Source organism: Leptosomus discolor, chromosome 1 (genome assembly GCF_034619465.1).
Source record: "Leptosomus discolor isolate bLepDis1 chromosome 1, bLepDis1.hap2, whole genome shotgun sequence".
Lineage (NCBI taxonomy): Eukaryota > Metazoa > Chordata > Aves > Leptosomiformes > Leptosomidae > Leptosomus > Leptosomus discolor.
In genome coordinates this window covers 122551349-122565622 of record NC_141391.1, presented here as the reverse complement: position 1 = coordinate 122565622, position 14274 = coordinate 122551349, and positions in this window count along the sequence as shown.

The following is a 14274-nucleotide window of genomic DNA, read 5'->3' as shown; positions in this document are numbered from 1 at the left end:
TTATTTCCTGTTTGGCTTTTCTTCTTTTTTTCACAAATAAGGGTCTAACATTAAAGTACACCAAAAACATTGAGGCTACCTAAAGGAAAAAAAAAAAAAAGAGGTAAGAAAATCAGATGCAGGCAAATTTTTAATCTCTGATGCTCCTTCTGCAGTATCTGCCACCGTTGCTTAAGCAGCTTGTTCTACCACTACTGGCTGTAGTACTAATATGGAGCAATTTCTTAATGGTAATTTCTCCTCTTGAAGATTGTGGCTTTTACACAGGTGTCTCATATGCCAGAACATATGATATATTCAACTGTATAACTCTAGGGCTATGAATGGTGTTAAAGATTGATGGGTATTGTCTTGCTGGAACATCAGAAAAACTTAATGAATCAATCTGCTGTCCCTAGAACATCAATTTAAGAGCACTATGTTTTCCTCATGGAAAAGGCCATTGGACTGTAACTTCAGTGTTAACTACTTCTAGTTCAGACAAGTGTCCCTGGACCTCCTTTTCCTCTCCTACTTAAGGCATCTGATCTGCCCTGTATCTAGGTGTGGGGAGAATTTCTTTTCTCAAATTATGAGTTTTCTCCTTTTAGCTTTATATCTTTTTGCTCCATGTCACTGGACGTACTTGACTGAATATAGTAATAGCAGTTATAACCACATAAATAGAAGGTTTCATGTTGTGTTTTCACACTGAATCTCTTCATTTTAAGGACAGTACAGCTATCCCTATGTCAAGGCTGCAGAAAAGCTGTCAGTTCACAAAAATATTGTGCCTGTTTTCTGTATAAGTTTGCAAGCTTGTAATTGGGATAGATAGACAGAGCTCACAGAATTCATCAGTGCATAATTCCAGCCAAATTCAGGCTTAAATCTGATACAGAAAAAGATGGAATCATTGCCATGGAGTACAGGAGTAAGGAGCACAAGCTGTATACCAGGAACTGTTTTGCTCATTCTGGATTTCTAGTATGGCTGACTGAAGCTGGAGTCCCATGAGCATTAGTAGTTAGGGCCCTCCATGTGGGAGAGAAGTTCAACACTTAGTTGTTCTTGGCTTAGCTCATGAAATTCAAGGAAAACCTGTGTTGGGATTTGTGGCTGCTCAGGACAATGATATCCATGTTTTATATTTTTCCAATACCTGAGAAGAATATAGAATACACCTAAATTTCATCCACCTTGCAGATGACGAAGCAGTATTGGAAAAGCATGGATATTCTGCTTATTTTCTCCTGGAACTTATGAGTAAATAGATTATTTATGTAGTGGTAGCTTTATAGCTTTTTCCTCTGTAATGTCATCACCAGAAGAGGCTGGGCTAACTCAGGAGATATTTGTAGGTTTATTCTCTCTGGCTATATCTAAACTGGATATAGAAGAATACTTACTGACTCTGAAAGAATGTTGTTGTCCCAGCTCCATCCAAAGTTTATGTCAAGAGTTAAGAGCCAGGAACATAATTCCTTTCTTTATTTTCCCCAACTGTGCATCAAGCCCAGCTGCAGAGGTTAGAAAGAATGCATAGACTTTAACCATGTACAAAGAATTCAGTCTTCCTTCTTCTTTAAAGTATTTTGGTTGCTCATTTGCATTCTACATAGGATCATTCATTCATTCTACATAGGACCAGGTAAACATCGAGAGAAACACTGCAGAGTTTATTCATCCTGGATGGTGTATTTTTCAAGAAGTGGTGTCCAGAAACCCTACTGCACATATGTAGACCTGATGAACACATGACACCTGATGCTTATGTTTCTATCAGAAATATGCTTGTCTGCTTAGATAGAATACCTTCCTTACATACTCAAAGCCTGGAAAGAAATATCCACATCTCATGTAAGTCGTCACTGACAAAAGCTGCGGAACGTGTCCTGGAATCCGTTTTGCATTTTAGGGCAGTTCATAAAAAGAAAATAGTCTTAGCAAGCTATTTGGCCATCTGACAGTTTGAAGAAGGCCAGTTAAGCAAAGAGAAAAGGTGATGAAAAACCGAGTTCAGAGATGGTTATGTTCAAAGTGAAAGGAGGAAAAGGGCAATACATTAGTTACTAGGGCAACTGTTTGTTTAATGCTAAATCATTTCCTCATTGAAGCGAGCAGCTTCTGTTTCAAATTAATTTCCTAAGCTGTTGTTGCACTGCTCACTCTTTCCCCTTACCATGTTTCATGATAAGCACAACCTCTTGCCAGCATCTATTTTCCAGCTGCCCTCTAACCATTGAACCATATTGCTCAGTGAGCAGTCAGGGTGCAGGTATGAGGCAGAGATTATGTGATTCGTAGCCTTGATTCTAATCCGTCAGCAACTGCACAACATGAGCCTCTGCCTAAGACAGGAATGACTGCCACTGAGTTACTGGAAAGCTGCATAAAGGTACAGTTGCCATAGAGAGGAAAAAAGAATAAGGTTAGTCAGGGTTCATTCCTCTGATTATTTTTGAAGCATAGACGGTAATGATCAGAAAAAGTAGGTCTTCATAGGCCAGAACCTCTACCATTTCCTGAAGAAAACATAATAGAAAATCTCACAGGTTACCGTATTAATCTCTAGCATAAACTCAGCATGCTTGCCAATATATTTCAAACTCTTTGGTTTTATTTATACTCTTTCCTCGCCCATTTTATCATTTAAGGGATTAATTCAAGTTCAATGTCTATGTTGTAAGTACTTCAAATGTGCTCCATTTCCTGATTACTATTTTGGAAACTGTGTTTGAAAATAATCATACAATGCTTGATTGAAAATCCTTATTGGAGGTAGTTGTGGGTTTGGGTTTTTTACTTTAAGGTATGGTAACTGCACTTCTGAATGTACTTCTGAAAATAAGAGAATTTTCATTTTCAGGGGGAAAAAGGGGGTTCTAGATAGTTTTGTATTCAAAATATTGGTATTTCTCGACGTTTCAAGAATTACAGACATCCTTAATTATTGATCAGCATATGTTTCTCAGTATCAAATAACATGATTTCATAAATAGTAATGATCTGAATCTGGTGGTCTTATTTATGAAAATATTCATGACTTCTCTGGAGTTTTAGAATTCAATCCATTTTAGCATCTATTAAGGAAGGAATTTACATGAAGAAAGGAATTACCCATATGTAAGAACATAGTGAGAACATATGTCAGAACTAGTGTTTAAGCTGCATTTGAGAGGTCAGGAAGTGCAGGGGTAAAATGGTAACTGCCAAAAGTCAAGCTGAGACAGATTTGTAAAGGAAATCTAAGCAAATTCTGAAAGATTCTTTGACCATGCAAATAAAAAGAACAAGAAAAAAAAAAAGGAAACTGTGCACTGAGGATTGGTGAGACACTCACATTTCCCATTTTAGACATTTTTATTTATTTTCTTTGAAGTTGAATTTGGGGGATGGAGAAAGAGCAAAAGGTTAGAGGAGGTGACTGACAAGAAGGGAATGGAGATTTCCACAACTAAGATATGAAAAATAAACTTTGTGATCTCCATTCACTCCAGCTTGCAAGGACTCTTTGCCTTAGATACCTGAAGGGATTGGCATAAAAAAATGGATGGCCAGCACAAGGATTTTCTACAGTGGAATCAAGTCATAGTGGGCTTTTGTGAATAGAGAACAGCAAAGGTATTGCCAATATTTAGGCACTGAGTGGCAAGGGAAAAGCAATCCAAAAAGCTGCAGACCTGTCTAACTAAGTGCATTTGTGCATATGGCTTTGCACATATTTCAAAAGGATAAATGGATGCAGGATCAAATGCAACACAAGTTTATCAAAGGAAGGTCCCAGCATAATAACATATATGTCTGTCTTTTTTTTTTTTTGGTAATATACCATATTTTTAGGCAAAGGAAATTCAGCAAGTGTTGGTTAAGCCACAGTAGAGCATTTGACAGGGTACAGAATATGCAATTAATTAAGTATTCAGCTGAGGAAGACATGGACTTGTGTAAGAACTGTACAGTTGTAAAGTATCTGGTTTAGTGGGGATATGACACAGATTATTAAGGGAAGCATTTAAGCTGGAAGGATGCTATTACCAGTGTTCTTTAAGGATGGATCTCAAAAACAATCCTGTTTAGTATTTTCATAAATAAACCTGGCACAAAATGAGAAAGGAGCAAACAGACTGCAGTGATGACACAGCCCAAGAAGAGGTCATTAATGCAGTATGGGACCAGAGTGGTACACTCCGAGAACTGGATGACCTTAAGGACAAGAAAAGAAATAGGATGAAGATTAATACTTAGTCCAGGGTAGTATGTAGAGTTAGACACACTCAGTTTCAGAACAAAACCTTCTGCTGTCAACAGAATTGCCGTCAGCTGGGGAAAAATTAACATGAGGAGAGAGAAACAGACCTGTTTGATCAGAGGATCACTATGTAGCACAACTGTGAGGGAGCAGGAAAAAGGGTGAAAGTGAGGGCAATTTCGGGTGAGATACTGTCAACAGAGGGGAAACAGTAATTTCATTGTGTGAGGCTCAGCTAAGGCCTCATCTAGAATATTGAGTAGAGAGCAGTGCTCTGCAATAGCTGGGTAAGATTAAATAAACCTTGACCAAGTGGGAGCTACCTGAATAATGTGGGGAATGGAAATCTATGTATTGACCTGGCTAATCTAATGAAGGATGAGAGGAGATTGATTACCCTACGTAAATACCGTACTACGTAAGAGGAGGAGAAGAAGCATGTATAAATCGCATGTAATTACTTTAAGGTTAAAAGAGATGGTTAACCATCAGAGAAATGAGTCCTTAAACAGCCTTTCAATAGGAGTGGCAGACATAAAGTAGCCTCCTAGTCTCAAGATACCCGTCTTGAGGTGGCTTGTTGAAGGATTTTATGTTGTGATGCTTGTACAGGGAGGGATTGGACTCTAAGACCTAGAACAAAGTGCCTCCAGTTCAGTCCACAGCACTGATGCAACCCAACGGTTGAACACCCTGTCCCAACATGGATGATCCTAATTGTGCAGAGAGGACCTGGCAGGCTCCGGGTTTGTCCTGCAGCAAATGCATTTCCTGTAAGGAGTTATCTTTGCTGGCAGAGAGAGCACATTGCACAGTGAGTATTTATGCACAAGCATCTGGTTTCTTGAAGGCCATCTTTTGACTCCATCTTTGTCTATTCTTTCCCTCTGTTGTCCTTCTTCCTTCATTTTGCCCCTTTTGCCAACAACATCGGTTCGTTTTAATCCCAGTCTTCACACATGGTTTCTTTTTCTCTAGGACTCCAACAACATTTGCAATATTGTAAGTGAATAATAGTAAATATGGCCCTTTGATTCTAAGCAGAAGAGTCATACATAAAGATAGTTGGTCTCCCAAGGCATCCTTTCCTTTTAAAATAAGTAAGAGTCCATGTTATGTATTTTAGACGTATTTAAGCAGCAGCTTAAAAAGATGATGCCAGTATATTCTATTATTTTCCCCAAAGGAAAAGTGTCCATGCTTAATGAGACATTGAGGAGAGGTAGTTCAGAGGCACATCATGGCCTTGGCTGTCTCAGTCCTTGTCAAGACACTTTTGTGCAACTCTTTTTTTTTCTGTCAGCATCTCTCCAATGCACAAAAGGATTTGAAGTAAGAGTCATGAAATAGGAAGGTTGTGGCTTTACTGCAGGGCTACCAGCTGGAGGCTTGTGCAGATGAAAGCAAATGAGTCCCTCAAAGACTAGCAGTTAAGAGATGCCTTGGAGGTGAAACAAAACATTCACAATAAAATGGTATGTTACCTACTGTGCTGAATTTTATGAGCTGTGCGTTGTGTTCCACACAAAAGCAGACTCAAATAAGGGAACCCTGTGAGGAAATGTTCTCTTGAATCACAAACCTGGCTAAACTAACTTAAATATCTGGTTTTGTGATGAGATTTCAGATTGTGAAGCTTTCAGCCACATCATTCTGTTTCCACTACACTCAAAGAAAGGAAATTGGTTTTTGATTGATAGATGGAAATTTAAGATCGTCTCACTTGTGTGGACGGTAGGTAGATTTGTGGCAACTTAGATGAGAATTAACAGTGTGGCCCAAAGGACTTTGTTTGAGTTTCCTTTCTTGTTAACATTCTGCAGTACTTCATATGTCAGCTGATCTCCTCAGTGGCATTCAGCAGTAAGAGCTTGGACAGTCTCAGATTTTAAATGGATTCCTGTCTTTTGTTGCTGCTCTTGTTGTTAAGTGCCTGTGATTGTATTACTAAAATGCCTACTAAGAAACTCCAGTCAACTGGTGTCAACCAAAATGCAGCCACACACAAATCATTTGCTACCCTAAGTGAAAGCTGAACAGGATGATTTTCAGCAATGACTCTGTTGACTTCATTTGGAAATATACATCCAGACTTCAGCTGAAATGTGTCCAGAAGGCCTGTATTCTGGAGCAACATAGATTGTGAAGTGCATTGATTTTACTCTTCTTGAAAGCTCATCCTTTGGGCCCATAGATGCAAGGCACACTGTGAGAGGCACTGTCGTCATCCAATATTGTCTGCTGCTATTGAGTATAGTGGAAACAATTACATTGTCTGGTCAAGCTAGCAACTGCCTGATTCTGAACTCCTCCTACACGCAGGTTAATTCTACATCACAGCATTCTGAGTGACACTAGGACAGGCCATTTGTGAGCTAAGAAATATATCGTTTTACTGTGTGCATATACTTCCATCAGGAGTCTGCTGAAAAACAGCTTGTGTTTGGGGTTGGAATATTTATGGAGCATCTTGCAAATTATTTTCAAATTCTGCCGTTTAGCACCTTCTTCATGCCATATGTTTCGCCGTATCTTTCTGAGCTCGTTTTTCTCACTGAGATGTTAAATCTTGGTATACTAAATCTCACAGTTCCTAGAATGGTACGTGGCGGGGATATGATGGGGTTTTTTCATTTGTTTTAACTTACAGATAGTGAGCTAACATATTTGATGCTCCTCTTACCCCCACCCCCAAAATGAAATTTAGTTATACACTTCAAACTGTGCAACACGTTTAGACAAAACGTATCTATTTATGGCTAGCCTATTGCATTTTATGAGGCAGAAGGGGAGGTGTGTTTAATGTATCTTACTGTGCACTCCCAAGTTTAAGCCCCATCGTAGGCTAGCATGAAAGCTGATGGAGCTGGAGTACCTGGCAGGCCTGTGACTCAAATGCCTGCTAAACCCTAGTTTTTCCTCTCCTGAAATCTGTCTTAAAGTGGAGCAGCTTTAAAGAAATCAGAGTTTGTAGGACTGTTGTCAAGAAAGTTATTGCTTATCTCTCTTTCAGTGAGGGGTAAGCTGCCTTGAATTACCTTACATTTGTCATTAAGCAAGAGCGCTACCTCAATGTAGCTTGCTTCCCAAGCTCAGCTCACGCTCAGCATCTCATCAGATTAGCTTTTTTTGCTGTACCTTTTTTGTATACTCCAAGTGTATAGTATTGGCCTTGTAGCTGGCTAAAAAAGCTCAGCTTTTAACAGCTCTACGCCTCCCTTTGCATCATATTGCATGCATAATAAACAGGATCCAATTAGGGGGCCGAAAGCAGGAAGTGAAGAAGTGAGCAAATTTTTCAAGCTATGTTAAAATTCAGGTTTTTCAAATGTTGTGATTTGGATTCACTTTGTCTATTTATTGGAACATATTCATGAGCTTATAAACTTGGAACTAATCTGTTAAGTTATCTGTGCCCATATTCTTCTGACACTGTTTACAATTGCATACCATTATATTGCAAAGTAAATGACCAAAACATAAAAAAGACAACAGGCAGTTTTTATATATTAAAAAAATGGACTTTTGTGAATAACTGAGGACCTAAGGGCAAAAATATTGACCTCTGGCTGCCAAATGTTTTCCTGGTAATTTCATTACCAGTCATTTTGTGGTAATTTCCTGAATTTGTAGCTTCCCATGTAGGCCCAGGCCTGTTCTTAGGTGCCTAATCTGATGCACCTGTGTTTTGAAAAGTTTTGCCAAAGTTTTCAGCAGGTGGGTCTGTCTCCAGCCCCTCCAAAGTGACAGTTTTATTCTGGGTGATTGATAGGAGATGTCTTAGCTCTGTATCCAAAGCATAACACTATAAATCACTGGGTTTCATTTGTAAGGAGTAAAATTATATTCACCTTTTGCCACCATTTATCATTCTGTGGCTAGGCTTGATATGTGTTCTTGGTTAAGCTCTGAGAAATCAGGGCATGTATCTTATGAATACTGTGCACGGCACCCTTTTACACTTGTATATATGTCAATAGAGGAAACAGGCTTATATTTCCTCGAATGCTTTCTGCATGTTAATATGCTCCAGCATATGACTGCATAACACTGCTGCTCAGAAGGTTACCAAGATGAAATTTTTGCTTTTACAAGTAAAGCACAAACCTAATCATGCCTGCATCTTTGACTTCTTATCACCTTAGGGATATGAAAAAGTCTATTTATATGAAACTTTTTCTCCTGTGAGCTAAAGAATGGACTAGAAACTGTATTTCTCTACATCAATTTGTCCTGTGGGAAATTGTTTCCTTGCATTTCCAAAGGTCTTGGTCTAAACCAACTCTCCAGAGGCACCTTAGGAGCCAAAACAGGTTATTAGAGGTGTCCCTCTCGTTATAGATTTTCTCAAAACCTTTCATTTTGTATGTTTTTACTCATTTGAAGTTTTCTAAACAGGATACAGACTGCAAGCACGATTTCTATTCAGAGATTGCTCTCTCTGAGTCTATGCCAAGTTTGAAGCAAATAGTATTAACCCCTTTTCCTTTGACACAAGTGAAGGGGTATGAAACAACCCCAGAGGAGCAGGTTCCATAGTAAACTGAACAGGCTTACAGACTGCAGATTTGAAGTTATCACAGACTGAAATGCCATTTTTCTTGGAGGAAACTACCCTACCTCGAGAATGCCGCAGGAGTTTAGTTTTGTGTGGATACAGTACAGAAGAGCTGGGAAAATTCCAGACTAGAAAATGAAGAAACTACTCCAGGTCCTTGTATCAGATGCACTTTTTTATTAGGATAGTACAAAGTTGAATCTGCAGCTTGCCTTCCCAGTATTGCAATATCTTTCCACAATATATAGTCAGAAGCAGCACAGAGATAATTTGTGTTGTCATAAAATTAGCTAAGAGTGCAAGCAATTCATCCTGTTTCCTGCACCTAGGAAGAACTGTCTTTAAGAATGGCAAACAGCTTTGTGTTTGCTCTTTGCTCCATTGCTACTTCTGTGGACTACTGATGACCTTGAGCCTGCATGCAGAAATAGGAAATCTTCTTTCAGCAAAATACATAAAACCTCAGAAAAAACTTTTTTGCCCTGTGGAATGAAAGATGCAAAACTTGCAGTAAAACATGAACTTCATTACAAGAGTGCAGACTCTTGTCACAGTCCAGGTAATGTATAACAGCATGTAGACCAACACCTACAAGTTGATTTATCATGGTGTATATCAACAGATTACATCAACAATGTAGATCTGCCCCCACTCTATTTAAGCATTAACATTAGTCCAGAACATGGATTTTTAAAAAATAGAAATCAGGCCATGTATTTTTCTAAGTACCTTATTGATATGAATATATGGGAAAGGGACCTCCAGACAAAATTATAAATCTGTATGGAGGCAAAGCCTTAAAGAAGTATACCTTTTACATTAGAGGTTTGTAGCTAAGCTTTTCATTAACATTTTTTTCAGTGTACTTATTTTGAAAAAAATAATACATTCAAAGTAGATTAAAGTGAATAAACAAATGAACAAAACCATTTCACAGTGATAGAGGGAGAAAAGTCATGGAAGGACAAGAAAGTACAGGCATGTTATAAACAGATCATGTAGAAAGGTCAGGAAGCTACATAAGTGACACTACATTTTTTTAAAGGTTTATATGGCTGAACTTCATCCAGACTGTTTTTCAGTTAAGTAAAATGGGGAAGAAGGATAAAGCATAATTTCACAAACTTTGGGACTGTTTTAAATTAATAGTTTGTTTTGTTGCTGAATTTCTCCTGTCCTTCAGTGGCCCTGCCTGAGGCTGTTTTCCACAACTGCCCTCATACTGTGGCACTGGTGCATAAAATGCCTTCTGCTTGGTCAGGCTACGTAACAGGCAGGTGTCTGTTTTTTAAAGGGAAAAATAATTTTATTTTAATCTTCATTGCCTGTGTCCGCTCATAATCTGCCTGGTTAGTCTAACATTGACGGCTGCCTCATAGCACAAGGTGTCCTGGGGAAGAACTGCATGTGGATATGTGCCAGTTATGCTGAATTATGGAGGAGGCCTGTGCATTGCTGTTCCAAGAAGTGGGGCTGGGGGGGATCATGCACCTTTCGCCCAGGTATGCTGCACAGTAAGCAGCAAGTGAGGGAGAGCAGGGCTTTGGTGGTGGCCTGGTACACAAAGGCTGAAGGAGGGAAGAGGGGATGGCTGGCCCTCCCTGTTGTACCTGGGGAGGGGGCCCTCCTCCTGGGGAAGAGGGGAAATGCTCCCCTGGGCCTGTCAGGTGTGACACCCTCTGGTGACACCCGTCCTCCTGCCCCCCCCCCCCCCAAGCCATCTCTGGTGGCTCCCGCTGGGTCGCTGGAGGGCACTGGGGACACTGTAAGGGAAGCCAGGGCCAGAGCCATGCCATTCAGCCAGAGTCAGGGTGGTGCCCCCCAGGGAGGCCCTGTGGGCAGCACTTCCCTCTCCTCCCCTGCCCTCCCCGCTCTGACCAGGGACAGTGCCCCCTGCCACCTCTGTGGGTTTGTCAATGTCCCTGTCCTACTGATCCAGCCCACCAAGAGCTGCTGCTGGGCGTCTGCCATCCCCAGCAGAAAGGAGGCCTCTGCCTCCTTCCTGGTAGGCCACCGTGGGGTGCCATGGCCTGACAGGCCTCAAGGCAGGTGAAGACCCACAGGGCTACCGTGGTTGTTCTCGGGGTCTCTAGTCAAGTGGCTCGGCCTGTCTGAGCTTCCTGTGCAAGTGAGATAGATAATATTTCTTTCTCTTAGTGGGTGCCAAAAGGAAAATAAATTCACGCTTACGAGGGGTCACATGCTGCAGTTGCATGGGATGTGATTACTCTAGCTATTAATTACAGTTATTAGTCTGGACGTTATCCAGTGTGCTGAGGGAGATTGCCTTTCCACAGAGCAAGAAATACTGGCAGCATACTTTTAAACTTGGTCAGTGTGTTTTGTCCCTTTCTGGAGTGTTATCTGAGTTTCGCAAGAAATTAAAAAACAAGTGAAAGGAGCTAAATTTTTACAGAGCTTTGAGAAGAAACTTTTTAAACAGCCTCCAACAAACTGAGGAAGTAGATAACATTTGACCTTTCCAGTCATGTATTTTCAGAGAGTATGAGGAGAGGAGGAGAGGATGAGAGAGGACAGGGAGCAGAGGATCTGGAGGGAAACCCAGAACAAACACATGAGGAGCACTCATGGTATGTCTCTCTTGCCCTTCATTGCTTACTATTTATTTTTGAGAGCCGTAAGCTGAACCTGGGACTAAGGAGGAATTTTCAGGCTCAGCTAAGGCTTATAAACTAGCTGCTGAGATAACAAGCTTTTCCGATGTCTCTAATGAGTTTTCACATGCAAACTCACATTGGCAGAGATGGTGGGCAAGTGCTTAGAGCATGGTGCTCGAACCCAAGTATAGCTGAAGTTTCACAAGTATCAGGAACACATATCCCTAACTGCACAGTGCTGCAGTTATACAGGAGGCTGTGAAGAACAGCAAGGTAGGTTTGTCCTCAGCTATAGTCTGTGAGCTGATGCAATTGTGCCTGATCTGAAAATTTGTCTCACTGAAAACAAATGTGTCTGTAAAGGAACTGCCAAACAGGCGGGTCACTCAAAAAATGTCTTCTCTAGCTACTGCGATAACTGTTATAACCATACCGCGGTCATGAAACTCCAAGTTTCTCCAAACTTCAAAGAGAATATGGATCATCATATGGATAGGGTAAAAATGCACTGTACGTCTTCTTAGGGCATTCTTCTGCAATTTTCTTTGTACCAAATACAGTCAATTTTCCATGAAGTCAGGAGAGATGTAACTCAAAAATCAGAGATAGTGGCAGGGAAGGGTATGAAAACTCTGTCAGAGCTCTGCTTTTAATCTGTCGGTTGCCAATGGGACTCATCTAATGTTAATATCTAAATTTACGTACTTTATTATATCTAGAAAATTAACATAAGCATAATATTTGCGAAGAGTCAAGTGCTTGTTGCATTGTACCTGCTTGCAGCATGTATCCTTTTGCTGAATAGAACAGCTTGGTACTCAAGATCATTAACAAAAAACTTCAAAGATTATTCTTCCAGTCCACTTCTCTCTAGGACTCTCCCACATGGGTATGGATGGACTGTTCCCTGCTGCTTCCCTGTAAGTTTTATGTTACTTCCCACTTTCCATAGTGATCCATCTGTTTGAAATAGAAAAGCATTTGATTTAAACAATAGACATACCTGAGAGGATAATACTTTAATAATGCACTAAATAGAGAGGGATCAATCTTTTTTTTATGAAGAAGCAGTCCTACACAGTTTTGAAAGTAAACAAAGCATTTGTAGTGGTTAAATTGAATATTCTATTTGCCCAAACCTCTTGCTTTTATCTGTGTGTGAAAACGCCGTAATATCATGAGTGAGCTATTTGGCCACAAATCTATCAAATCCTTGAAGAGATGTGGTCCCGAAACTGCAGTTTTGGCAGTGCAAGACGGGAATAATGACTTCATAATAGCTAAAACCAGTTCTTCAGTTTCCCACTGCCTCCTGAGTTTCTGTCACTGTCTCCAGTTTTGTTTTCTTTCTATTAAGGGAGATATGCTCACAGAGGTCAGAAAGAAAGCTCTGTTCATCAGCTGCCTGGGCATTGAGGTCAGGCTATATCATATGCATTTTCTCTCCCTGATTGCAGCAATACAGATGTCATTTCGATGCAACAGAACCTTTTCATGACTAAAATAAGAATAGTGGAAGGGACTGGAAAAGCATATTCTGTCACATACTCTACACAGGAGCTGAGTAATTTACCCAAGAAGACACAATAATAGCAGTATGCAGAGACTTCCAAGAGCAAAAATCTTCAGGTAATTTCTCCTATGATGTATCAAATGCCATTGTCTTCCTTTAACGTTGCTGGCAGGCTGGTAGGAAGAATAAGAGACCATTTAATTAAGAACAAATAGATGCTCTGATTTCCACCTCTGCCCACCATTCCACTCCTACCTCCTTTAATATGACTCAGCTGAGATAATCATCCAAGCAGCTATAAAGCAAAGAACAGCTGCCCCTTGTCCTTTGCTCTAACAATTAGACTATACTCCTTGGCACTTGCTAACATTTCTTACAGTTGCAGTAGAAGAATAATAGCATTCCTTCGTTACTTGTAAGTGATGATCTGAGATAATCCCTTGGGCACCAATTGAACATCCTGTGTCCCAGCATGCAGTCTCAAAAGGAGGCAAGATAAATGGCTGACAAAAAAATCAGCTGTCCTCTCCATACATCTGATCACCTCACTGCTTCTGTCAGTTGCTCTGTTGTTCAGAGTTGAATGAAGAACTGTTGGAGGGGTTTTTAGCCAAAGTATTAATAACTTTCCACCCCTTTGTATGGCAGAAGCCCATGTAAATCACAATAAAACATCATCGACAAGGAAAAGCACGTCCCCTTAACGATCAAAGTCCCTAAATGAATATGGCATAGAGCCTTAACTCCATAACTCTTGCTAAGTATTTAATCTCATTTCCTTCAAACGTTGCTCAAAAGACATTTAGTGCTGCTGAGGATGCCTTTTCAACAATAAGGTATCTGTGAGGGGCTTTCTATTGAGAGAAAATAGAGCAGTCAATACTGCTAATGGTGCTGCAGAGAGACATCGGGGTGTTTTTCTCTAGAAGATGCTACTGAAAATGGTATAGCTACTGACACCTATTGTGATAAATGGAATTTAATATTGGCTCAAGATGAAAAGTTATAATAGAGTGAAAAGGAATTGCCTGAACACAGTCCCATGGTACAATATCATTTAAGATACCCTGACGTTTCTGACTGGAGGTGATTGATTAACTGGTGTATCTATGTCTGTAAATTTATGTACGCAATGTAACACAGCCAAAAAACATTGCTGTAGTTTGTGCATTCTTCTACCTGTCCTGCTTCTGTGTTGAATGTGTTTCCTTTCAGTTTGGTTCAAAAAAGCCCCAGAAGCTGTAGTTTAGAGAACCATTTATAGGAAGCTCCACTGGAAGCTGTGTGAAGTTATTGAGTATTGGGATCAGAGGTGGAACATTTATGTGGATTTTAAAGGTAGAAGTCCTTCTGC